At 38.8% G+C, this 25,279-nt stretch overlaps 1 protein-coding gene across 6 annotated transcripts in view; it reads right to left on the bottom strand.

The window, feature by feature from the left end:
- Positions 1 to 25,279, bottom strand: part of LOC132381005 (fibroblast growth factor receptor substrate 2-like) — a 108,576-nt gene that overhangs the window by 33,626 nt on the left and 49,671 nt on the right. The window lies entirely within an intron of this gene.

The following is a 25,279-nucleotide window of genomic DNA, read 5'->3' as shown; positions in this document are numbered from 1 at the left end:
ATAAAGAACACTTTAAATATAGATACATGGTATTAGCTGATACTCATAGACTGATTGCATGTGCACAAACTGACACTAGGCACAGCAGTATCTGTACTTAAGGTGTCTCCAGCAGGAAGTGACAAAGTAGTGCTGGTGAAAATGCTTCCGCTTATCCAAAAATTTACAGATTACAATACATGGCTATGATGAACTTTAAAATTACAAAACGTTATTCTTTTGAAGCAGCCCATTTTAAGAAAAGTTTTTCAAAATTAGATTTGCTGCAAAGAAATAACAAGGGAATAACAATTCAACAGGAAAAGTGATTCTATTTGACTATAGAAAATCTTCATCTTCTGGACTAAAATATCAGATTTCTTGCTGGTGTGAGATTTTACACATACAAGAACTTTCATGTTAAATCACACACAGTTATTGTTTACACCTAAACCTTTCAGTTAATGAGGCACAAGGCTTTGTTTTTGGGGAGTGGGTGGTTGGCGGAGCAATATTAATGAGGGTGGATGGAACATATCATGGCTACAGCGATTCCTACATTCCATTCCACTCAAATCCATTTCAAGGTGGGATTACAAAACAGTAGTCAGGCCTGTGAATTCTATTTCATAATCCATCTGCTAATTAGAGCAGTTTCCCTGTACGCCAAACTCTTAACACAAGCTAAATATACAGCCTTCTGAGTTTTAACAAGAAGTTATTCTGGAAAAATAGCTGAACAGAGCTGAAGGGAATTCATACAAAAATTATGCACGGCTCTCCAAATGTGATTACATGCCCATAGATCTATTCTAAGGGAATGCATTTAGCCTTTGTTCAATGGTTTTACCAGCAAGTGTTTACCCTCAGCTGGATAATTCAATTGTTACAATACTACTGATATTTTACAAAAGGAAACACAAAAAATAACTCAAAGTAAAGCCATAAGATCTCTCTACAAGCTCTAGAAAACAAAGTTTATATAAAAAAATACATCGAACAATTCTATGAACAACTTGCAGTTAGAGAGTTGAAGATAGTTGGAGAGGATTCCTACCCTTCAGAAGATCACAAACACTGCTGAAAACTTGCAGCTGTAACAGAATAACCTTCTTTAAAGAACTAAAATGCAACTTATACTCTTCTGGAGTGAGTTAAAAGCTGAGACTCAGAAATCAAGAAAATCTGTTCTTGTACCTGGTGAGAGGAATAAGAACACAAGCAGCAGGGGTAGCCATTCACTCTTTGTGCCTGTTTCACTTTCAGTAAAGCCATCAAGTTCAAGCTTATTGTCATTCAACCATATACAATTATACCGTCAAATGAAACAATGCTCCTCTGGACCAAGGTGCACAACACTATGCATGTAATTCATACATACATATTACCACAAATAACAATAAATAATAACATACATTTATGACACAAATTAAAAAGTAAACACCAAAACACTAGTGGCACTTCATGTGTGATGAGACACGGCTGGCGGCAGGGTGTTCAGGAGTATCTCAACCTAGGGGAAGAAGCTGTTTCCCATCCTAACAGTCCTTGTCCTACTGTTACCATACCTCCTGCCTGATGGTAGGGAGTCAGACAGTTTGTTGGCTGGATGGGAGGGACCACTGACAATGCTAAGGGCCCTGCATATGCAGTGCTCCTGATAAATACCTCAGATGGGTAGAAGGGAGACTCCAATCATCCTCGCAGCAGTCCTTGCAATCCTCTGTAGGGTCTTGCAGTCAGACCCCTTGCAACTCCCATACTGGATGATGAGAACACTCTCAATGGTGCTCCTGTAAAAATTGGTTAGAATGGGAGTTGGGGGGGTTGAGGGAAGCCTCGCTTGCCTCAATTTCCTCAGTAAGTGGAAACACTGCTGTCATGCTGGGTACTTAATGTATGTGAAATACAATTTGGAAATCTACCACCAAATACATATCAGAAAAAATCCATTAAGCGACAGACTGCTACAAATAGTTACTACAAACACCCAGTGAGAATGAGAAGGCCAACTCCACAATCCATACAGATGGCGATTATCTTCTCGTTCAGTTCCAATTTCCATGCACTATCCTATAGATTCAGATTTATTACCCTGTACACAGAACAAAACAACAGCAAAACAATCCACGAACATCTCTCTATTTTTGCTCTCCTTTGGCATTACTTATTTAATTTGTATATACTGTAAGTATATACTTTTCTATTTCTAATTACTGCTGCTGCGAAGCAACAAATTTCATGACATATGACAGTAATAGGTTCCTTAAGGTTGTTCTAGCCAGGGGTGATAATGGGGATAAACTCCCACTACCTATTAAATGTTCTCAATGGTGTGCACCTCAAATAGCCTCTGACAACCAAGTCCAGTTCTTAAACTACTCGTGTGGCTACCAAGCCCGGAAGAACTGTTTCTACTGACAGAAGGGGCAAAGGTGGATTACTGGTGCCTTAAAACCAGTAATTTCAGGCAGTTGGGGCTCATTGGCAACTCATCTAGGAGAAGGAAAACTCTGACCCCAAACCTCTGCTGCTTTCAGCAAGACCTACTCATGGGGAAGGTTTCAGTTGAAATCCAAAGGAAAAATCCAGAGCTGGAGTTCGTCAAGCAGTCCTATGATGAGCTTAACAATGAGTTTCAACTCCTGTGACACTGCTGGTTCCAAACTGTATCAGCCTCTGCTGTTCCTTTGAATTCATCAGCTGCATTGAGAGGGAGCCTGTTGCATGGGCAACAGCTTACTTTCCATATTGCATTGTCCTGGCTTGCTTGCATATTACATAAGACAGCTGGCATGTAATATCCATGGTCAACCCCAACCAAGCGAGGGCCTTAGAGTGAGAAGTCAGTGATATTCAACCTGATCTGACAAGCCCCATTCCTCCCTCTCACCCACACACATACACTGACATAACTTTTCAAAGATCAGCTTTATTTGTCACATGTACATCAAAACATATGATGAACTGCATTATTTTGTCAACAACCAATACAGTCCGAGGATGCGTTGGGTGCAGCCTGTAAGTGTTACCACACTTCCTGTGACTACACAGCATACCAACAACTTACGAATAATCCATACATCTTTGGAATGGGGGAGAAAACGAACATGGTCATGGGGAGCATGTACAAACTCCTTACCAGCAGCAGCAGCAATTGATCTCTGGTTGCTGGCGCTGTAAATCGTTGCACTAACCTCTACACTGTCGTGTTGCTCCATTCTCATTCTGCCACTACATTTCAGTTTCTTAATATCCTGAAGTCTCTCAGTCTGTGTTTCAATGAACATCAACAACTGGAACTCCACTGCCCTCCAGGGTAAGAAATCTATATATTTACCACCCCGCTAGATCAGGGGTTCTCATCCTGGGGTCCATGGACTCCTTGCTTCATGATATTGATCCATGGCATATAAAAAGTCAGGAAACCCTGCTCTAGATGAGGAAACGCCTTCTTCCAATCCTATCAACAACTCCCAATTCTAGATACACGGCTAAAGGAAACATCTTAAATTTCACCTATTAAGCATTGTAACAAATTTGTGTCACTAATATCACATTTCATCTTAAATCACAGAATATAGATCAAGCCTACTCAATTTTCTTTTGTTTACTTAATTCGGAGTTTGAGGAGATTTGGTATGTCACCAACAACTCATGAAAACTTCTATAGAAGTACAATGGACAGCAGTCTGACTAGTTGCATCATGGTATGGAGGCTCCAATACATAGGATCACGAAAGGCTGCAGACTTAGCAGGGTCCACCATGGGCACAAACCACCCACTGTCAAGTACACCTTCAAAAGATGGTCCACCTGCCAGGCGCCATCCCTGGAACCAGTCTTGTGAATCTTTATTGCATGTTCCCTGTGGCAAGTATTTGGCATTATCAGGTAAAAGGGTCAAAACTGTATATAAAATTGCAGTAAGGCAACTTTACTGTATTCTAATCAAAATAAGAAAGTGTACCACCCTCTACCCTAGCCTCCATTGTACCGAAACATCAGTTTTCAGTTAAGTAACAGATTCTGCAGATGTTGGAAATCTTGAGCAATGCAGGAGGAACTCAGCAGGTCAGGCAACATCTATGGAGGGGAATGAATTATTTATTTCCCCTCCATAGATGCTGCTTGGCTTGCTGAGTTCCTCCAGCATTTTGCGTGTGTTAATCAATTTTCAGTTACTTATATACAAGGGCATCCTGGTGCCAGTAAACATCAATATTTCTCAATTTATAACCATTTAAAAATTATTGCTTGAGTATTGCTTTCAATTCTGGACTCTCCATTATAAGAAGGATGTGGGAACAGAAGAGACTTACCTGGATGTGGCTTGGATTAGAGAGCAAGTACCATGAGAGGTTGAACAAACTAGAATAAGCTTTCACTGGAATGATGGAAGCTGAAGGAAGACCTAATTAGAATTCATATAATTATGAGATTGCATATACAGACATTATCCTCTTCCCCCAGGGTTGGAAAATCTAATACTGGAGAAGAAGCATTTAGAGTGAAAGGGGTAATTTCAAAGGAGATGCATGGACCAATCTTTTTTTAAAAAACATACAGATTGGTGGGTGCCTGGAATATGCTGCAAAGGAGTGCTAGTGGAGGCAGATACAAACATTCATTTGATATGTGCCTTGTCACATGACATGGGTGATCATGGTCTTTCCATGCTCTTGGCAAATTTTTCTACAGACATGATTTGCCATTGCCTTCTTCTGGGAACTGTCGTAAACCAGCCATTATCAATACTCTTTTGAGATTGTCTGCCTGGTGTCAGTGGTCACATAACCAAGACTTGTGATATGCATCAGCTGCTCATACGACCATCCACCACCAGCTCCCATGGCTTCATGTGACCCTGATCAGGGGTGCTACACCTTGTCCAAGGGTGACCTGCAGGTTAGTGGAGGGAGGGAGCACCGTACACCTCCTTTGGTAAAGTATCTCACCCCGCCACCCAATACAGTTGATACGTTCAAGAGGCTCTTCAACAGGCATACAAATATACAGAAAATAGGGAGATATGGACTATGTGCAGACAGAAGGGGTTAGCCTAATTAGTTCAGTATAACCTTGTGGGCTGAAGGGCCTGTTCCTGTATTGTTACTATATATACTCTATCTATCTGTTTGGTACACTAGTGTAAAGCAGATACAGAATCAGCATTAATATCACTGGCATATGTCAGTGGGCAAGTTACATTGGCTGGCACCAGAATGCATGGCGACACCTACATGGACTGCTCCCAGCACATCCTTGGGTGTGCCAACTGTTAATTCAAATTACAAATTTCAATGTATGTTTCAATATACATATGATAGATAAATAAATCTAAGTCAGACCAGCTGCCTTGTGGATTTTGTCAAAAGCCTTCCAAAAACATAAATACATCACATTCACATTTAATCCCTTTTACCTATCACAATCCCAAAGAATTCCCATTAAATAGACCGTAAGACCAGAAGACATAGGAGCAGAATTTGGCCATTTGGCCCATCAAATGCTCTGCCATACCATCATCTCTCTCAATCCCATTTTCCTGCCTTCTCCCCGTAACCTTTGACACCCTGACTAATCAAAACCTGTCAATCTCCACTTTAAATATACTCAATGACTTGGCCTCCACAGCTGCCTGTGGCAATAAATTCCACAGATTCACCACTCTAGTCAAAAATAGTTTCATAAATCCATGCTGAACCTTCTCCAATTCTATCTTTCTAGATTTTCTTTGCATCACAATCTTCATTTAAGAGTCTAGCATTTTTCAATGATAGGCAAACAACTCAGCAGTTCACCACCCCCTGCCCCACCATTTCCTACTTTCTTCAATGGCAGTCTTATTTGCTACTCTCCAACCTGCAGGACCTCGTCCAGAATCTTGGACAATGATAACCTGTACAACTGTTCCCTCTAACTTCCTTTTGCAATACTCAGGGACATAGATCAGTAAGTCCTTGGGATTTATCAGCTTTCAGTCTCACCAATTTCTCTCCTGCTATTATTCCATGAATATTAACTTCCTTCAATTCCTCACAAGACTCATGGTTCTCTAAGATTTCTAGCAGGCTTTTGTTCCTTCTCCCATAAAAGACTGACACAAAGAAGCTTCTCTGCCATTTTCTTCTTCCCTAGTACGAACGTGTCTGTCTATTTATACAAGATTGCCCAATCTTACTCGTTTATTTGTGCAGGTGGAGGGGGATTTGAGGGGGTGATGTTCTTGTAGCGTTTGATGCAGGGCAAGTGGGGGATCTGGGGGTCAATGTTCTTGCTGCATTTTTGTTAGATTTTGCGTGGGGACAGGAGGATTTGGAGCTGATGTCCTTGTTGCATTTCATGTGAGGGTAGCGGGGTGGTTTGGGGGTTGATGAGAGTGTTGCCATTCTTTTTTGTGCGGGGGGGTGGGTTTACTGTTTCTCTCTGAACTGACTTCCATGGTTTTTCTTTGTTTCATGACTATCTGGAGAAGAAGACTCTCAAAGTTGTATATTGCATGCACAGTTTGATGATAAATGAACTTTTGAACCTCAGGAAGTCCATACTAAGTTCTTACCTTCTACCTTACACTTTCTTCCTAATCCTCCTTTGTAAATTCTAAAATTCTCCAAATCCTTGTTCTCTGGCATTCCTGATAATTTTATAAAACCCTTCTCTTGATGTAATATTTTCATTGATTTCTCCAGTCAGCTGCAGAGACCATATTTTTCCTATTAGATTTTGTGTCTTAATGTCTTTCTGCTTTGTAAATTGTGTATAATTTTTAGCACCTCCACTCTATCCGCCAAAAACTGGAACTTGACCCAACATTTTGATTCCCATTCCAACGTATCAGTCCACGTGCCACAGTGAGGCCACCCTCAGGGCAGAGGAGCAATGTCTATTTCCATCTGGATCGTCTCCAATCTGATGGCATGAATATCCTGCCTCACCAACATCCTCCTCCACTCTCAAGTCTAAGTTCAGGATTTCGACTCAAAACATTGAAAATTGCTTTCTCACCCACCAATGCTGCTTGATCCGCCTAGTTCCTCCTAAGACTAACAGATAATTTGTTGCTCCAGATTCCAGCATCTCCAGGTTCTCGTGTCTCACCTCTCTTAACCTTCACAGGTTCCTTTTTTTGAATTAAGGCCTTCATTTCAGATTGCTCTTTTAATATCAATATAAAAACTTTTGTTATGAACATTCCTGCGAATACTGGAAATCTTGAGGAACACACACAAATGCTGGAGGAACTCACTAGGTCAGTCAGTTCTAAAGCGGAATAAACAGTCAACATTTCTGGCTGAAACCCTTCATCAGGACTCAACAAACTTTTGCTGTATGATGGTCACTCTTCCTAAATGTCCTTCTTCAGCAAGATAACTGATTATTCCCCCCTCAATGCATAACATCAGATGCAAAACATCCCTTTCCCTTTTCAACATATTATTCCAGAATATTATCTTATACTGTACATATTTCATTAATTCATTCTCCACCATATTACTTTGCTGATGCAGACATAATGGTCTGAATTGAGAATATATCCTCACGACAGAAAAAGAGGCCTGATCTAACAACCAAAACATATACATTAGATAAACATGAGATTATTCAGATACTAGAAATCCAGAACAACACCCACTGCAAGCTAGAGGAACTCAGTTGGTCAGGCCACATCTATGGAATGGAATAAACAGTCGGTATTTTGAGTCGAAACTCTTCATTGTCCTGAAGAAGGGAAATGTTGACTATTTATTCCTCTACAAAATATACATATGTTTTTTAACTTTTCAGTCAAACATTTCACACTTACCTGTTTTTTTTAAATTGAAGTATATCGTTCACCATGAAAACTTTAATTTAGTATAATGCTTGACAAATGAATGTTAAACTAGCAAGTTAGTCATATCAGGAAGATTGAAAGCAGATTCATACCAATTAGTGCTAAGACCCCTGCCCAAATCACAGACAGCACTCTTGGAGATATGGCAGCAGTCTTCACCAGAGCAAAGAGTGATGGTAATAGCAAAAATCCACCTCTCAGGGCGTGAACTGTTAGAGCACTGTGCAAACACATTACGAGTTAAGCAGCAGAGAATGACGCTGCACACCAAAAAACGAACTTACTTGACTCTGGTCGATTATGGGTGTGGCACAGTGCTCAAATAAAACACACCAAAAGAGTGGAAAAATGTTAAGACAACCAGCGCTGTGGTGCAGTTGTGGGATTCGGGGTTTGCATCACTCAGGAGGAAGAGACCAGAAGATAAACTGGTGACCATATTTATTAAACCACTCTCCAGAATGTCCTTGAGACTATCCACACAATGGCAAGCCTCCAAGCAAAGCTTCAGCAACCCATCCTAACAACCACAATCAGTATGTGTCCCAAAAAAACAAAGCAAACAGACAGAAACATTTCTGGGAAAAGTATTAGCAGATTGAGATGATGTAGTCAGTTCAGCAGAATTAGTTCTCCATAGTAAAGAATGTCTTGCAAACAATGCATTAACCAAAAACTTGAATTGTCAGAAACACCAGAGAGAGGTAAGATTAACTTTATGTGTCACATATATATATATTGAAACATACAATAAAATATGCCATTTGTGTCAAATCTAATCAGCGAGGTTAGTGTAAATGTCGCCAAACATCCAGCACCAATCTAACACACCCACAACTCAGTAACCTGAACCTGTATATCTTTTGAATGTGGAAGGAAATCCATGCAGTCATAGGGAGAATGTACAAACTGCAGACAGTAGCAGGAATTGAATCCCAATCACTGGCAGAGTAAAACAATTGCACTAACAGCCACATCTGCAAACATTCGCACTGTGGATGGCAAACTGGATTTTGTGGGTATACATATAGATATATAATGATTTTTGTGAGAATGTATGTTTATTACTAACTTATGTGTGCTACATGTGCCTTCTGCTGTGTGTGACTGTTGGTACTATGTTTTGCACCTTGGCTCCGGAGGAATAATGCTGTTTGCCTATATTCCTGAGAATTCATATTTGGTTGAATGATAATTAAAATTGAACTTCAAAGACTTACATGGTTCAGATTTGTGACCAAACTAAAGAATACTTCATTCTGCAGCAAAAAACAAACATTGTATGCTATGAGACCACTAGACATAGGAGCAAAACTAGGCCATTGAGCCTAATGAATCTCCTCTGCTATTCCATCATGGCTGATTTGTTATCCCTCTCAATCTCATTCTCCTTTCTTCTCCATGCAACTTTGACTCCCTGACTTATCAAGAACCTATCAAACTCTGCTTTAAATATAATAGCTGAAGAAGGTTTTATATTGTCTAGAGAGCAAAGCATGAGAGAACAAAAAAGTATTTATTGTGTTAGATGGAGTAGAGTGACCAACATAAGCAAGGAACAACTATCGCAGTGCTATTTGTAACAGATGCTGTTTTTGTTCTGACTTCTACACTATTTTCCAACAGGAACATTAAGAGACTGAAGTAGACTTCTGGTTAATACACATTCCCAAAATGAAAAGTACAATTTCTATGAGCCCAAGTACATAACAAAAGGAAGTTTGTTAAATACTAATCAAGTGATGCTTCTCAAAGTCCAACCTTACATCCCTGTCATGAGAGGTGGAGACAGGTAAGGCCAGGCAACAAGGTTCTGGTGAAGCTGTTTAGGCCAATCCTCTGTTGTACAGTGGATGCAATGGATTGCAGAAACAGCATCTGTAACAAACAACACTGTGATAGTTCATCCTTGCTTATGTTGGTCATTCTTCTCCATCTAACACAATAAATACTTCGTTGTTCTCTCGTACTATGCTCTCTAGGCAATACAAAACCATCTTCAGCTATCAACTGAAGATGGGAGGTCATCGACAGCCTATGCTAAGGAGCGAAGGGCCCAAGTAAGTAAACAAGTGACACAGATCGGTGTTATTAACTCATGTATTTACTTCTGAACATAATCCATGGTGTGGTAATTGATTAGCTATGATCAGAGTGGTAGGGAAATGTGGCCTCCTCAAAATTCTTCTGAAGAAAAAAGGTCATAAACATATGCACAAAGTCACCCCAGAGCACATTTGTCAACAAATATAAATTCTTGACTGTATACTTGCTGCAAAAAGTATGTAAATTTCACAGCTTTACAAGTTTATTTTGAAATGCACAGTGGCAATGGAAAAGTGACTTGCAGGCACATCACAGGCACAGAGCATCAGATAAGTAGCATTCACAAGAAAAAGATGAACCAAACAGAAATCCGGGCAGCATAGTGGTGTAGCTGCCAGTGTAATGCTTTACAGCGCCAGTGATGGGAGTTCAATTACCGCCACTGTCTGTAAGGAGTTTGGATATTCTCCTCAAGACCGTGCGGGTTTCCTCTGGGTGCTCCAATTTCCTCCCACATTACAGGTTAGAGTTAGTAAGCTGTTGACGTGCAACACTCGCAACGCTGCATCACTGCTTGGTATGGAAACACCAATGCTCTTGAACAGAAAATCCTACAAGCGGTAGTGGATTCAGCCTAGTACATCACAGGTAAAGCTCTCCCAACCACTGAGCATATCGACATTAAAAAGTTGCCATAGAAAAGCAGCACCCATTAACAAAGAACCTCACCACCCAGGCCATGTTCTTTTCTCGCTGCTGCAAGTACCTCAGGACTCACACCACCCGGTTCAAAAACAGTTACTTCCCCTCAACCATCAGGTCTTTAACAGAGGGGGATAACTCCAATCACTTGCCTATCCACTGAGATGTTCTCACAACCAATTACATCGCTTTAAGGACTCTTTACCTTGTTATTTCATATTCTCTTTAGTTACTGCCATTTATTTACATTTGCATTTGCACAGTTTGTTGGCTTCTGCACACTGGTTGATCTTTCACTGATCTTGTTACTGTTACTATTCTACAGATTTGCTGAGTATACCCACAGGAAAATGAATCTCAGGGTTTTATTATAATGGACTCTCATAATAAATTTACTTTGAACTTTGTTGGCTACACCCAGCACATTGTGTTGGTCGTTGACGCAAATGTTGCATTTCATTGCATGTTTTGATGTACATGTGACAAATAAAGTAATCTAAACATAAATTATATATAATTTTTCCAAGAAAGAACACAATCTGAACAAAAAAACATTTTAGTGCAAAGTGTTCAAAGTGGTCATAGTGTTGCTAAACTGTAGTGATTAGGGTTTTGCCAGCTGGCTCGAGAAACGAATGTTTGAAGGGAACTAATTAATATTTACAGTACATCCTAAATGCCGAGACCATTAGCCTGATTTTCATTTTTAAAACAGAATCTGACATTAGTGAGAGTAGTGGATCAGAGACCAAACGGTTTTTAATGAGCCACACTTGAACTATCCAAACACCCTAATCGCTCTGCAGATGCTTCTCAATCTGCTAACCAAGTCCACCATCTGCTTGCCATGTTATTTTCTGTAAGTCTGGTCAGTTTGGGTTAAAATCTGACAGCATGCTTTTCTATGTTTCACTAGTTTCACTCGCACAAGGCAGACCAGTTGACACTTCCCAAACAAGCTCTCTTCTGAGTCCCCATGTGGTTTTTTTTGTCTGCTTTAATATTGCAAAGCACCATAGAACTTGGAGAATAAAAGATTGATCTTTTTTGTTGCTATTTTGATCAGGGTGGACTGGTTCTGTGGCCTGCAGTCAATGAACAACACAGCATTACACTAAACTGAACATTCATTGACTTTGTGGTTTGACACTTTATAGTGTATTTTCCACTTTTTTTTTTGCCATTTGTGTGATTTGTTCTTTTTTGCAAGCGTTGAGGGTTTGATGTTTTTCTTTGAACAGATTCTGTGGTTTTCTTCGTTTCATGGCCGTCTGTGGGGAGACGTATCTCAGGATTGTATACTGCATACTTTGATAATAAATGCACTTTGAACTTTGAATCCTTAAACAGTAAAGCACAATCTAAGCCCTTCAGCCCATGATATTGTCCTGACCTCTTAACCTTCTCTAAGATCAATCCAACCCTTCCCTCCCCAACAACACTCTACTTTTTTTTCATCCACGTGCCTATCATACAAGGCCTACAACTGATATTCTGGGTCTGCACAAAGTAGAGCTTTTACAATGACAAGGATTTCAGATATGCGCAATAATGGATGTGAATAATTCTGAAAATGGGTAGCCTTGAATTGTGGAATGACCAACAATGCACATCTGCTATCCTTCCGGATGAGCTGCGCCTTAAAGGATGATTTTCAGTCATATGAAACCAGCGTGGTTACTGGGCTGTCTCTGCTTCCAGTAATACAACACAAATTAAAGCCAAACTCATCCTGCGTCATTAGCAGGAGGCAAACAGCTGTATGCAATGATTTACAGCTGGAATCAGCTAATACACACATTTACACTGCAACACTACACCTGCCATGTACAAGGCTCTTGTCCCAAATGGTTAATAATAAAAGTTTTGAAACTTGTGTGAAAACACTTCCCACCCATGCTGCCTAATGACCAACTAACAAGAGTGGACTAACGTGGAGGATGCTGAATAAATTCTGACCAAGAATCACAGAGCCAAAATGCTGTTTTTCCTTCCACCAACCACCTGAATTTCTCCAGCATTTTCTGATTTTCGTTTCAGATATCCAACATCTGCACTGTTTTTATTTAATGAGAGACAGAAATGCTTAAATTGACTTGGCTGCCACTCTATTGAAAAGAAAAAAAAACACACGATAATAATTAAACAATTGTAAAAAGCACCAGAGTTCATTAGAGAGGCTAGTATGGTTTCAATGAACTATATATTTCTACTGCAGAGGTTCCCAACATTTTTTATGCTATGGTTCATGAAGCAAGGGATCCGTGGATCCCAGGTTGGGAACCCCTGCTCTACCGTAACATTGACAGATCTTGGGATAAATTATAATTATTACAAATTGAATTAATGGGTGATAGCTAACCATGACTTATGATAGGTAAGAGACAGTCACTGCTGAGTGGAAATACACTGGGCAACAGAGACTAGCCTTGACTATGACTCATGTGTGATAAGAAAGGTAGCAAAAGTACTCAATGTTCCACAAAGAGTTTTCACACCCCCTCCTGTTTGTTCAGGATTGTTTGTACCTGTTCATTTTTACCCAAAAGCATGTAGCATCTATTGAAAGTTTAAAATAAACTGTAAAGATATGCAACCACCAAGTATAGTCTACCTCTGGCACAAGGAAGACACGGAATCCCAGGATGTGCAGAAAATACCATAAAGGTATTTTTAATCATCAAAGGATTTAGGGAGGCGAACTACCTAAAATTATGGTTTTTAGCTTTGTAGAGAGACAACCAAATGCAAGATGCCAAAACAGACTGAAATGCAAACTATTAATCAAAATAGTGAAGGACCAATTGACAAAGAATTATTCTCTTAAGAGAAGGATGAAGGTAGAATTCATTTGTAAAAGAGTAAAGGCATTATTGATGGATTAATTGTTGGGGATACAGTGAACTGGGATGTCACAATGCTTTCTATGATCCATCCCATTTTTATGACCGTTCCCCTTGTAAATTTCCCTAATTTACGAGCTCCGAAGTAGGCTTCATGGTACAACTTTAAAGTTTTCAGAATTGGGCTTGTTATCACTGACATAAGCCATGAAATTTGGTGTTTTGAGGCCCTACTACAGTGCAATACATAAAAAATTACTTTGAGTTACAATAAAAAGAAATAAATAGTGCAAAAAAAGGAGAAGTGTTCGACTGTCATCAGAAATCTGATGACAGAGGGGAAGAAGCCACTCCTAAAACATTCAGGGTTTTTAGGTTTTTGTATCTCTTCCCCCATAGCAGTAATGAGAAGACCAAGTTGAAAGTTGTAAGAAGATTTGGCGAAGTAAACCCAGGACAATGGTAAGAAATTATAGCTATAGAAAGATACAACACAGAAACGAGCTCTTTCGTGTACTGAATCCATCATCATCAACCACTGAACCTTTACATGGTGTCAATATGTACTTCTGTGTTCACTGTTAATTTGTTGGACAATCATTCTATTGAAAGCAAAATAAATAATTAATAAAGAAATAAAATAGTTAATTGATTCCCAAAAATATTGTGGACAAAGTGTTTGTTTTCCCACTCAAGCATAGGAGGAAGGGTCCCTCCCCTTCCAGATGATAGGCTGGTGTGAAGAGGAAAGAGGCCAGAGTGGGGAAAAGAAGAAGGGAAGGGGAGGGGAATATTTTTACCAGAAGGAGAAATTGATATTCATGCCATTATGTTAGAGGCTACCAAGATGAAATAAAGGGTGTTGCTCCTCCACCCCTGAGAGTGGGCTCCTCTTGGCACAAGAGAAGGCCATGGAAGGACACGTTGGAACTGGAATAGGAATCAGAATTAAAATGTTTGGCTACTCAGAAGTTCCACTTTTGGTGGATGAAGCAGTGGTGCTCAACGAAGCAGTACCCTATTTACAACAGGTCTCACCAATATAGAAGAGGCCGCATCAAGAGCATCAAACTCAGAAGATTCACACATGAAGTGTTGCCTCACTTGGAAGGACTGTTTGGGGCCCTGAATGGAGGTACGGGAGAAGGTGAATGGGCATGTGTAGCATGTTGGCTGCTTCCAGGAATAAGTGCTGGGAGGGAGATTAGTGGGGTGGGGCGATCGGACAAGGGAATCATGGAGAGAAAGGGGGGGCTTGGGAGGTAAAGGTACATTTGGTGGTTGGATCCCATTATGTCAACTATCCCTTCCTCCCAACAGATGAACTTTAAATCTTACATCTGTCCCACAACATGAGGGAGTAAAAACTTTTGCATTATGACTCCATCACAATGAACAAACATGTAAATTTATAGGCATAACAGCTTGTAGAAAGAAGCTTTAATGCTGTGGTATCACTTATCAGACGGAAGCAGCTGAAACAGTTTATGGTTGGGACGACTGGGGTCCCCGATTCCCTTCCAGGCCTAATTTACACACCTGCTGCTGCAATTGTCCTCAACAGAACTCAACCCTCTGAGTTCTGCCAGCAGATTGGTCATTGCAGCCAACTCTCATTCCTATTTGCTATCTAGTTAGATCCTCATTTTCAAACATTAAGTGAGAATGAGCTTTGATCTTTTCCATTCTTGATGCAACAGTGTTGTCTGCTGACTCAAAGCCAAGCAAGCAGGTGAAAATTGGTCACCTGAGTGTTATCCTGAAGAGCAGGTCAAACTAGGTTAGTTTATTGTCATGTACACCAGGATGCAATGAAATTCTGTGTATCCATGTTTGCGATAATAATAAAAGATAAAGTGGACATTAAGAGGATGTTTTCTAAAGTGGGGGAGTCTTGGACCAGAGGGCACAGCCTCAGAATAGAAAGACATCCTTTAGAACAGAGATGCGGAGGAATTTCTTTAGTCAAAGTGTGGTGAATCATTGTTACAGACAGCTGTGGAGGCTAAGTTATTAGATATATTTAAAATGGAAGTTGATAGGTTCTTAATTAGTCAGGGTGTCAAAGAAGTTAGTCCAATGAAGGAGTCAGAAGGTAGGACAGAGAAGAAATGGAATGTTTTTGATTCTAAAAAAGTGTTCATCTTCCACTGCTGTGATGCATAGCTAACATTTTAATATTAGTTTTCATCAGGGAGAAGGCAGGAGAAGGGGGTTGAGAGGGATAAAAGAAAATCGACCATGATTGAATGGCAGTGCAGGATCGATAGGCCAAATTGCCTAATTCTACTGCTATGCCTTATGCTCTGATGGGACTGATAAATACAATTAATATCTCTATCATAATTATACAGAAGGGAAATAGGCTCTTCAACCCAACTCATTCATGCCGATCAAGGTGCCTAACTAAGCTAGTCCCATCTGCCTGCAGCCAGCTCGTATCTCTCTAAATCTGTCCTACCAATGAACCTGTTCAAATAGCTTTTAAACGTTGTAATTGTACCCACTCCCGCAACTTCAGATTCAGAATTAATTTATTTGTCATATGGCAATTCTGCTCCTATATCTGTGGTCTTATAGACCAAATACAACAAAAAAATACAAGAGCAAAGAAGTAAAACAAAAAATAACCAAGACGAGTACTGTTAACATAATGAAATCATAGCAGCACCACCAGAAAGGAGATGTGAAAGAGGCAGTTAATTCAGATGTCTGCTAGCAGTGGGGAAAATAGCTATTTTAAGCTCCCTCATCTTCTCCATGAAGGTAAAAGATAGAAAAGGGAACAGCTATGGAGGCAGGCATCCTTGACAATGTCACTAGCCTTCATGAAGCAATGCACCATGAAGATGGACTGGATGGAAAGAGGTGATAAACCTGTGATAATCTGGACTGTGTGGGCAGAGTGGGAGAGGGTTGGTTAGAAGAACGGGGGGGGGGGGGGGTTCTCTTTGAAAACTATGGAATATTGATAGGCCTAGATAGAGTGAATATGGAGAAGATGTTTCCAATAGTAGAGGAGTCTAGGTGTGGAGGGAACATCCTCAGAATAGAAGGACATCCCTCTAAAACAGAGATGAGTAAAAATATCTTTAACAAGCAGATGGTTAATTTGTGGAATTCATTACCATGAACGGTTGCTGAAACCAAGGCATTAGGATATTTAAAGCTGAGGTTGAGAGGTTCTTGATTAGCAAGGGCATCAAAGGTTACAAGGAGAAGACAGAAGATTAGGATAATAAATCAGTCATGAAGGAATGGCGCAGTACACTCAATGGATCAAATGACTTAATTCTGTTTCCATGTCTTATGGTCCTACAGAACGGAGAATTTAGTACAATTTGTTTATCTTGCTCTTTGTTTATCAATATAATGGAAAGAAAAGGAATGTTCCCAATAAATATGATTGGGTTGCAGAAGTGTCTAATGGTTCTAAACTACATATTCCAACACGAGGTGAGAATATGGCTATTTTAGATCACAAATCATTGCCCTAAAAAGTCATAACTCCATACCACCATACAGCATAACACTGCAGAGCATGACAAATGGATCCATTTATCAATTAACCTTATACTACTCCATTGTCTTACGGTCCTATGGGTAATCTAGCATGAAAAACTAATATTAAAGAGTTAGCTATGCATCACAGCAGTAAAAGATAAGCAATTTTTAAAATCAGAAACATTCCTTCTGTGTTTGGCTTTCTGTCATATGAAGAGCGTTTGATGGTTCTGGGCCAGTATACACTGGAATTCAGAAGAATGAGGGACAACCTGGAGGTCAGCAGGAGACGCTCATGGAGTGAGCACTGTTTCAGATTTGCTCCATAACCTTTACTTTTTTTAACCTATGATCACCCATATTTAACTAACTTTTACCTACACCAAAAGATTTTTGCTACTTTTTTGTACTTACCTTTAAGAGTTTATTGTGAACTTTGAAGAAATGAATACAGAAATGGCTCTGAGATCTAAAGGGCGAGAACCTGGGAAAGACTCTAACGGGAAGAAGAAAAAGACCGATCCTAAGCGCACTGAATTAACTTATGAAATGTTAGTGGAGGTTTTAAATGAAAAATTTGAAGAACGACGACAAATTTTCAAACAAGATATAAAGGCCTTTCAGGATTATATGGATAAGACGGATTCGGTAGTTAACCAGCAGCAAGCTCTAATCGCAACTTTGCAAGAGGACACTCGGAAGCGAGACTTGATAATCGAAAAACTGGAGCAGAAATTATCTTTGACGATTAAGCAGGTGGAAACACTTAAAGCCAAGAGTGTCGACTTTGAGTATCAGTCCAGAAGACAGAACTTACGCATACTTGATCTCCCAGAAGGTATTGAACAAGGGGACCCCTCGAAGTACTTTGCTCAACTTTTAAAGGATGCGTTCCCTTCTGTATTCCCAGACAGTCCTCCATTACTCAATCGCGCTCATAGAATTATGTGTCGATCACCAAGTGCTTCAGCTAAACCACCGGTTGTAATTGTCCGATTTCATTATGTGCATGTTAAAGAGCAACTTATCTGTGTGGCTTGGCGTGTAGGGATGGTCAAACTCCAAGAATTCAATTTTCGATTACTGGAAGAATTTTAGTCCAGAAGTAATGAAAGCAAGGCTTCTTTTTAAACCTCTGATGTCCGAATGTTATGAGAAAAATCTAAAACCTGCGCTCTTATACCTGCGAAGCTCAGAATCTCGCCTCCCAATGCATCTCGGCGTGTTTTCTTTTCTACATCTGAAGCGAGAAGCTTTCTGAATGAGAACTTCCCTACTGCTGTGGATTCTCATCTTCAATAAATGAGTGATTTTGATCGTTGTAAGTTGTTTTTTGTTTCCAAAACCAGATTTTGTTTCTGGCTATTGGTGTAGGTTTACTCTATATTTTATACTCTAGCTAAAGTTTTTTTTGATGTACTAATCTTTTTATTTTACTTACTTTAATCACTGTACTTTATTTTTGGTCATTATTAATCCTTCGAAGGTGAATTTTTTTTACTAAGATGGCTGTTTCTTCTCTAAAATATTTTTGTTTTTTTTTGATTTCGCCTTTTTTTTCTCTTCTCTTCTTCCTATAATGCATTTCTTATCACAGTATAAATTTTTTTTTGGTTTGTTTGGGTTTTAACCCGATTTATAAGTTACTAGTGATTATATTCTTTTTGGGTTTTTTTACTAGCAATTATATTAAGAAGTTTGGTTTTAATATAGTGATTATTATTTCTTTAGAGTTTAGGTGGATCTTTTTTATCCTTTATATACGGAGTTGCCTTCTGCGGATATGGGGGTAGATTTAGTTTCATTCCTCTTTTTCCCAGCCTTTTCCTGGCTGGAGTGTGTTTTTCTCCTCTTGGGTGCGGAGGTGGGGGTCTTTTTCTAAATCTTATGCTCTTTATACCAGTTTTTTTTAGTTTTTTCATTTGGGCTGATTTTAAACTACTAAAATGTCCGCGTTGTCGTCATTTCAGGGTCTGCCCCTTATTTTTGTTCCTCTTCTGGGTGCATGAGTTCATAATTTAGTTAACCCATTATATACCAAAGGGTTGATTTCAGAAATATGGCTCAGACCATTAATTTTGTCTCTTGGAATACTAATGGCTTAAACCGGGGGTCGGCAACCTGCGGCTCCCGAGCCATTTGTGGCTCTTTCACCTCTGTGCTGCGGCTCCCTGTGGCTTTGGGAAATAATTGGTCAGTATTTAATTAAAATGTATTTTATGTTAGTTTGTTAGCTTTTGAAATGTAATTCTAAATTTGAAGATTATGGTGATCTTGTACAATCTAAGTGTGGCGACATCCGAAACGGCTCACAATTAGCCAGCATTCCGGCTAAGGGAGATAGCCTACGGGGGTTTGTGAGTACGCGTCTTTTGCAGCATCTGCGTCCATGGGGGCTGGGTTGAGAGAGGCTTAAAAGCAAGGCTGTTTAGTTCGAATAAAGCTATCTTTGACTGCAGTTTACTGACACCGCTACAACGTGTTTTTATCGCTGGCTGTCCAGACGGAAGGTGCTGAAACGCTTTGTCGCGTGTCTGGAAGAAGTGAAAACTTTCCTGGGCAGCAAAGGGCTCACCTTTCCTGAGCTGGAACAGCCAGAGTGGCTGGAAAAGCTACACTTCATGGTAGACATGACAGCGCACCTGAACACGCTGAACACAGCTCTTCAGGGGTAAGGACGTACAGCCCTGCACATGTTGGAGGATGTTTTGGCATTCGAGCGCAAGTTGACAGTGCTTGCCAGAGATTTACAGAAAGGCACTTTGTCTCACTTCCCCAATTTGAGAGAGTTCAAACAAGGTCACGACATGATAATTTCGGAGTATTTACATTCTGCAATCATCGCAATGCAAACATCGTTTGGGAAACGCTTCTGTGAGTTCAGAGAGGAAAAAAACACATTATCCTTCCCGGTCACTCCCTTAAGCATCGATCCTTCCCTACTGAATACGACTGCATTGGCAGGTGTGAGTCAACCTGATCTTGAGATGGAACTGGCCGACATAGCCGACAAAGACATATGGGTGTCCAAGTTTAGACGCTTGACAGCAGACCTTGAAGATGTTGCCCGTTCTTGCTCAGAAACACAAATGGAGTGATATTGAAAACCTTCCAAAACCGGACAAACTTGTGTTCGAAACATGGAATGCTATGCCCGACATTTATGTAAACATTAAAAAGTATGCCCTTTGAGTCCTGTCGATCTTTGGATCCACATATGTAAGTGAGCAGGTGTTCTCCAACATGAACTTTATTAAAAACAAACATCGCGCATGCCTCACAGATGACAGCTTGCGATCCTGTGTAAAGATGAAGGTGACGTCATACAGCCCTGATGTGCAGACGCTGTGCGCTGAGGTCCAGGAGCAGAAATCCCATTAACCAAGTATGATAAATATTTTAATTGCCTATTATTTTATGTGTATTCATATTTTTTCATTGTTCAGTGAAATAGTCCTTTTATTTTTCAGGCTGACAGCTGGCTGATGTTATTTTTGGTTTGCTGCTGGCGGAAAATTTAAGTTCGGCGTTTTTCATAAATACAAGAAGGACTCAAATAGACATTGAGTATTTTACTTTAAAGTAACTTTCAACCCAACGTCTTTTTTTCGGAGTTCAAAATGTTTTTGTTGCATGCAGAAATGTAATTTCGTTTTCTCTGCAGGAGTTCATCAATTCCATAAATGCAACACATTATAGTTTGTTTATACATAGCATAAAGGCAAAAAAAACGTTGTATGCAGTGTTATTTCATTTTAAATGTCAAACGGGTTTTGCGGCTCCCAGTGTTTTCTTTTCTGTGGGAAACGGGTCCAAGTGGCTCTTTCAGTGGTAAAGGTTGCTGACCCCTGGCTTAAACCATCCGATTAAACGAAAAAAGATTTTCAAAGTATTCCAAAGACTGAATGCACATATTATTTTTGCACAAGAAACTCATGTGAGGAAAGAGGACAAGTATCGCTTTTTTAGGTTTTGGCGGGGTCAACAGTACCATTCGAATTCGAATGCTAAAGTAAAGGAAGTTTCAATTTTTATTGACTCCTCTATTACATTTGTCCAACACGATATTTTTTCGGATCCGAATGGTCGATTTTTGTCTGGCTTACTTTTTAACAAAAAGGTTGCTATGGTTAATGTTTATGCTCCAAATGTGATTTATCCCGATTTTTTTGTCCTTATTTACTTCTCTACCTAATCTAAATGAATATAAGTTAATAATGGGTGGTGACTTTAATTGTTGTTTAAATCCTTTGTTGGATAGATCTATATCTACTCAGACCTTACCTAATAAGTCGACCACTTATATTAACTCTTTTTTGACTGATAGTGGAATTTTTGATATTTGGAGATTTCGGCATTCTAAGGACAAAGAGTTTTCATTTTTCTCACATGCTTATCATTCCTACTTGAGAATTGATTATTTTTTTATTTGCTCTTGTTTTATTCCATCGGTAATTGGTTGTAATTATGATATTATAGCCATCTCTGACCATGCTCCATTAAAACTTTCTATTAAATTTATGGACACAGCTTCTAGTGCTAGACAAAGGCGATTTGATTCTACCTTATTGCAAGATCCGGATTTTATTAAATTTATGAAGGAACAGATCGATTTCTTCTTTTCAACTAATTCCACGGATGATATTCCTTGCGGAACACTTTGGGACACTTTTAAAGTATATATACATGGACAGATTATCTCCTACTCCGTTGGTCTGAGCAAATGCATTAAGAAGGAAACTCTTTTATTGGTTGTGTTATGAATGCACCACAGCTCTGAGGGGCCGAAGGGTGCGGGGGAGACCCCTCCTTTGTGAGAATCGCAAGAGTATTATTGGGTTGGGTCAGAGGACCCAGGAAATGAGAGAAAGAAACCTGGCCATTGTCTCCTGGAGACAACTTTTGTGGATTGGGGACTATGCTACGTGCAAGCCCTCGGGCAAAGTGGGCTGGTTAAGAGAGAGATTGCATCATCCCAACCTGATTGACATCTACTACCCGGCGAGTTAAGATAAAAGGGGGGGCTGTAGGGACAGCCCCTCAGACGCACCAGAAGAAACGCTACCGATCCCGTAATAGCGGGAAGCCATTTGAAGGAAGCCTTTACGTGCGTTCAGTTCCCTTGCCTGGGGACTGGTGGCTGGTATCACGGAAAATGACTTGGAACTAACAACGGGGAACCAACTCCCCTGACGCAACAGATTGGCCTCATAAAGACCCAGGCAAGTTTCAAACCATCTCTCTCTTAAACCCAAAGAGCTATAGCTTGAAAGGACAGTGACTTTTATCTTTCCATCGGACAATACAATATCCCCTAGACAAACAACAGAGCTATTGCTTAATTGATGATTTTTATTATACCCACGTTTTTAGATTGAGTATTGACGACGTATTTTATCTGAATGTCTGTATTAATCTTATTTTTGTGCCCCTTTATAAATAAAGATTTTTAAAAATAGTACCATCAGACTTCAACGGGCCTCTCTATCTTTGCTGGTAAGTGACCCAGTTACAGGGTTCGTAACAGTTGAAAAAATTAAAGAGATTGACAAGAAATATTCGACTACTCCTAGTGAGGAGCTTTACAAACAAAGGGTTGAACTTCAAATGGAACATAGTTTATTACTTACATCTTCGATTGAAAATCAATTAATGAAAACCAGATCTGATTTTTATATACATAGTGATAAATCGGGTAAACTGTTAGTGAGTCAATTGAAGAATGCTTCGGTTAAACGTCAAATTACTAAGATTCATCAGCAGAATGGGGATCTGACCATTAACCATGGTGAGATAAACAAATCTTTTCAAGATTTTTATACCTCCCTGTATCATTCTGAATTCCCTCATGATTATAATACCATGTATGATTTTCTTGGGGTATTGAATTTTCCAAAATTATCATCAGATGATCTTTCAATATTAGAAACTCCTATTACAGATGCAGAAATTAAAGGGGTTATTTCCTCTATGAATTCTGGGAAAGCACCAGGTCCAGATGGGTATACAGTAGAATTTTTAAAAATTTTTTCCACTACTCTTTCTCCTTGGTTATGCAGGGTTTTTGAAGAAGCAATTAGATTAGGTAATCTGCCACAATCTTTTTATAGAGCTTCCATTTCTTTAATATTGAAGAAAGATAAAGACCCTACTGACTGTGCATCCTATAGACCAATATCTTTATTGAATGTAGATTCCAAGATCTTTTCCAAGTTACTGGCATCCAGGCTGGAGAAGGTATTACCTCAAATTATCTCGGAAGATCAAACTGGTTTTATTAAAAATCGCTATTCTTTTTTCAATGTTAGGAGATTATTGAATATTGTTTATACTCCTTCACATAGCATTTCAGAATGTGTCATTTCATTAGATGCAGAGAAAGCATTTGATAGAGTTGAATGGCCATACTTATTTACTGTGCTTGAGAAGTTTAATTTTAGTCCGACATTCATTTCCTGGATTAAACTGATATATCATACTCCAGTAGCCTCGGTGCTTACTAACAGTCAAAGATCTCCCTTTTTTCATTTATTTCGGGGTACTAGACAAGGCTGTCCTCTTAGTCCATTATTATTTGATATTGCTTTAGAACCCTTGGCAATTGCTATCAGAGAATCACAGAACATTTTTGGCATTAATCATGGGACAGTTATACATAAGCTATCATTATATGCAGATGATTTATTATTATTTATTTCTGATCCTGAGAAATCCATTCCTGCAGTTATATCATTGTTGGCTCAATTTAGTAATTTTTCCGGGTATAAATTAAATCTTAATAAGAGTGAATTGTTTCCTTTAAATAGACAGGTTTCAATTTATGGAAATTTACCTTTTAATTTAGTTAATGACTCTTTTATTTATTTAGGGATTAAAATCACCAAAAACTATAAGGACTTATTTAATGTTAATTTTTTACCCCTAATTGATCAGATTAAATGTTTGTTTACTAAATGGTCACCAGTATCTTTATCTCTGATAGGTCGGATTAATGCTATTAAGGTGGTTATTTTACCCAAGTTTTTATATATATTTCAAGTGGTACCAATTTTTATTCCGAAATCTTATTTTGCTAACGTTGATTCAAAAGTTTCCTCACATATATGGCAGAATAAAAATCCTAGATTAGGTAAAAAATATTTACAGAAGGCAAGGAAGGAAGGTAGATTGGCATTGCCTAATTTTAGATTTTATTATTGGGCAGTCAATATCCGATATTTGATATGTTGGTTAAAGGATTGGGATTTATCTTTTAGCCCTCATTGGGTGAACCTGGAAATTAAATCTGTACAAGGATTTTCATTGGGTTTTATTTTAGGGTCTTCTCTTCCCTTTGCTCTTTCTAAATTGCAGAAACGAATTGACAATCCGATAGTTAAACATACTTTACATATATGGTTTCAATTTCGGAAATTTTTTGGGTTGACTCAGTTTGTTTTAAATATTCCTATTGTATCCAATTGCTTTTTTTATCCTTCTATTATAGACCAAGCTTATTCAGCTTGGAAGTCTAAAGGATTATTATGATTTTCCAATTTATTTTGGGTAATTGTTTTATGTCTTTTGAACAATTATTTAATAAATATAATTTGCCTAGATTTCATTTTTTTAGATATTTATAGATTAGGAATTTCTTAAATACTGTACTTCCTACCTTTCCAAATCTTGTGTCTTTAGGTATTTTGGAGAATTCGTTTGAACTAAATCCTTCTCAGAAAGGGCAAATATCAAAACTTTACAATATAATTATGAAGATTCGTTCAGAGCCCTTCTATAAGATTAAAAATAATTGGGAAAGAGAACTTAACCTTACTATCCCTATTGAGAATTGGGATAAAATTCTTCAATTAATTAATACATCATCTATATGTGCTAAACATTCATTAATACAGTTTAAGGTTGTGCATAGGGCTCATATGTCCAAGGATAAATTGGCTCATTTTTATTCCTATATAAATCCTATTTGTGATAGATATCATTCAGAGATAGCGTCTTTAACTCATATGTTCTGGTCTTGTCCACTTTTGAAAAAATATTGCAAAGACATTTTTGATATTATTTCCACGGTATTGAACATTGATTTACAACCTCATCCTATTACTGCAATTTTTGGTTTACCAATGATGGACTCACTTCAATTATCCTCTTCTGCTTGTCGAATGATTGCATTTCTTACATTAATGGCTAGAAGATCTATTTTGTTGAACTGGAAAGAAATTAATCCTCCTACCGTACTTCATTGGTTTTCTCAAACTATGGTATGTCTAAATTTAGAAAAAATTAGAAGTGTTGTATTTGATACTTCTATTAAATTTGAAAAGATATGGAGACCATTTATTCAATATTTTCATATGATGTAATATGACCC

The sequence above is a fragment of the Hypanus sabinus genome, chromosome 25 (genome assembly GCF_030144855.1).
Source record: "Hypanus sabinus isolate sHypSab1 chromosome 25, sHypSab1.hap1, whole genome shotgun sequence".
NCBI lineage: Eukaryota > Metazoa > Chordata > Chondrichthyes > Myliobatiformes > Dasyatidae > Hypanus > Hypanus sabinus.
Note: the sequence above shows the minus strand (reverse complement) of the source record. Positions and strands in the feature narration are given on the sequence as shown.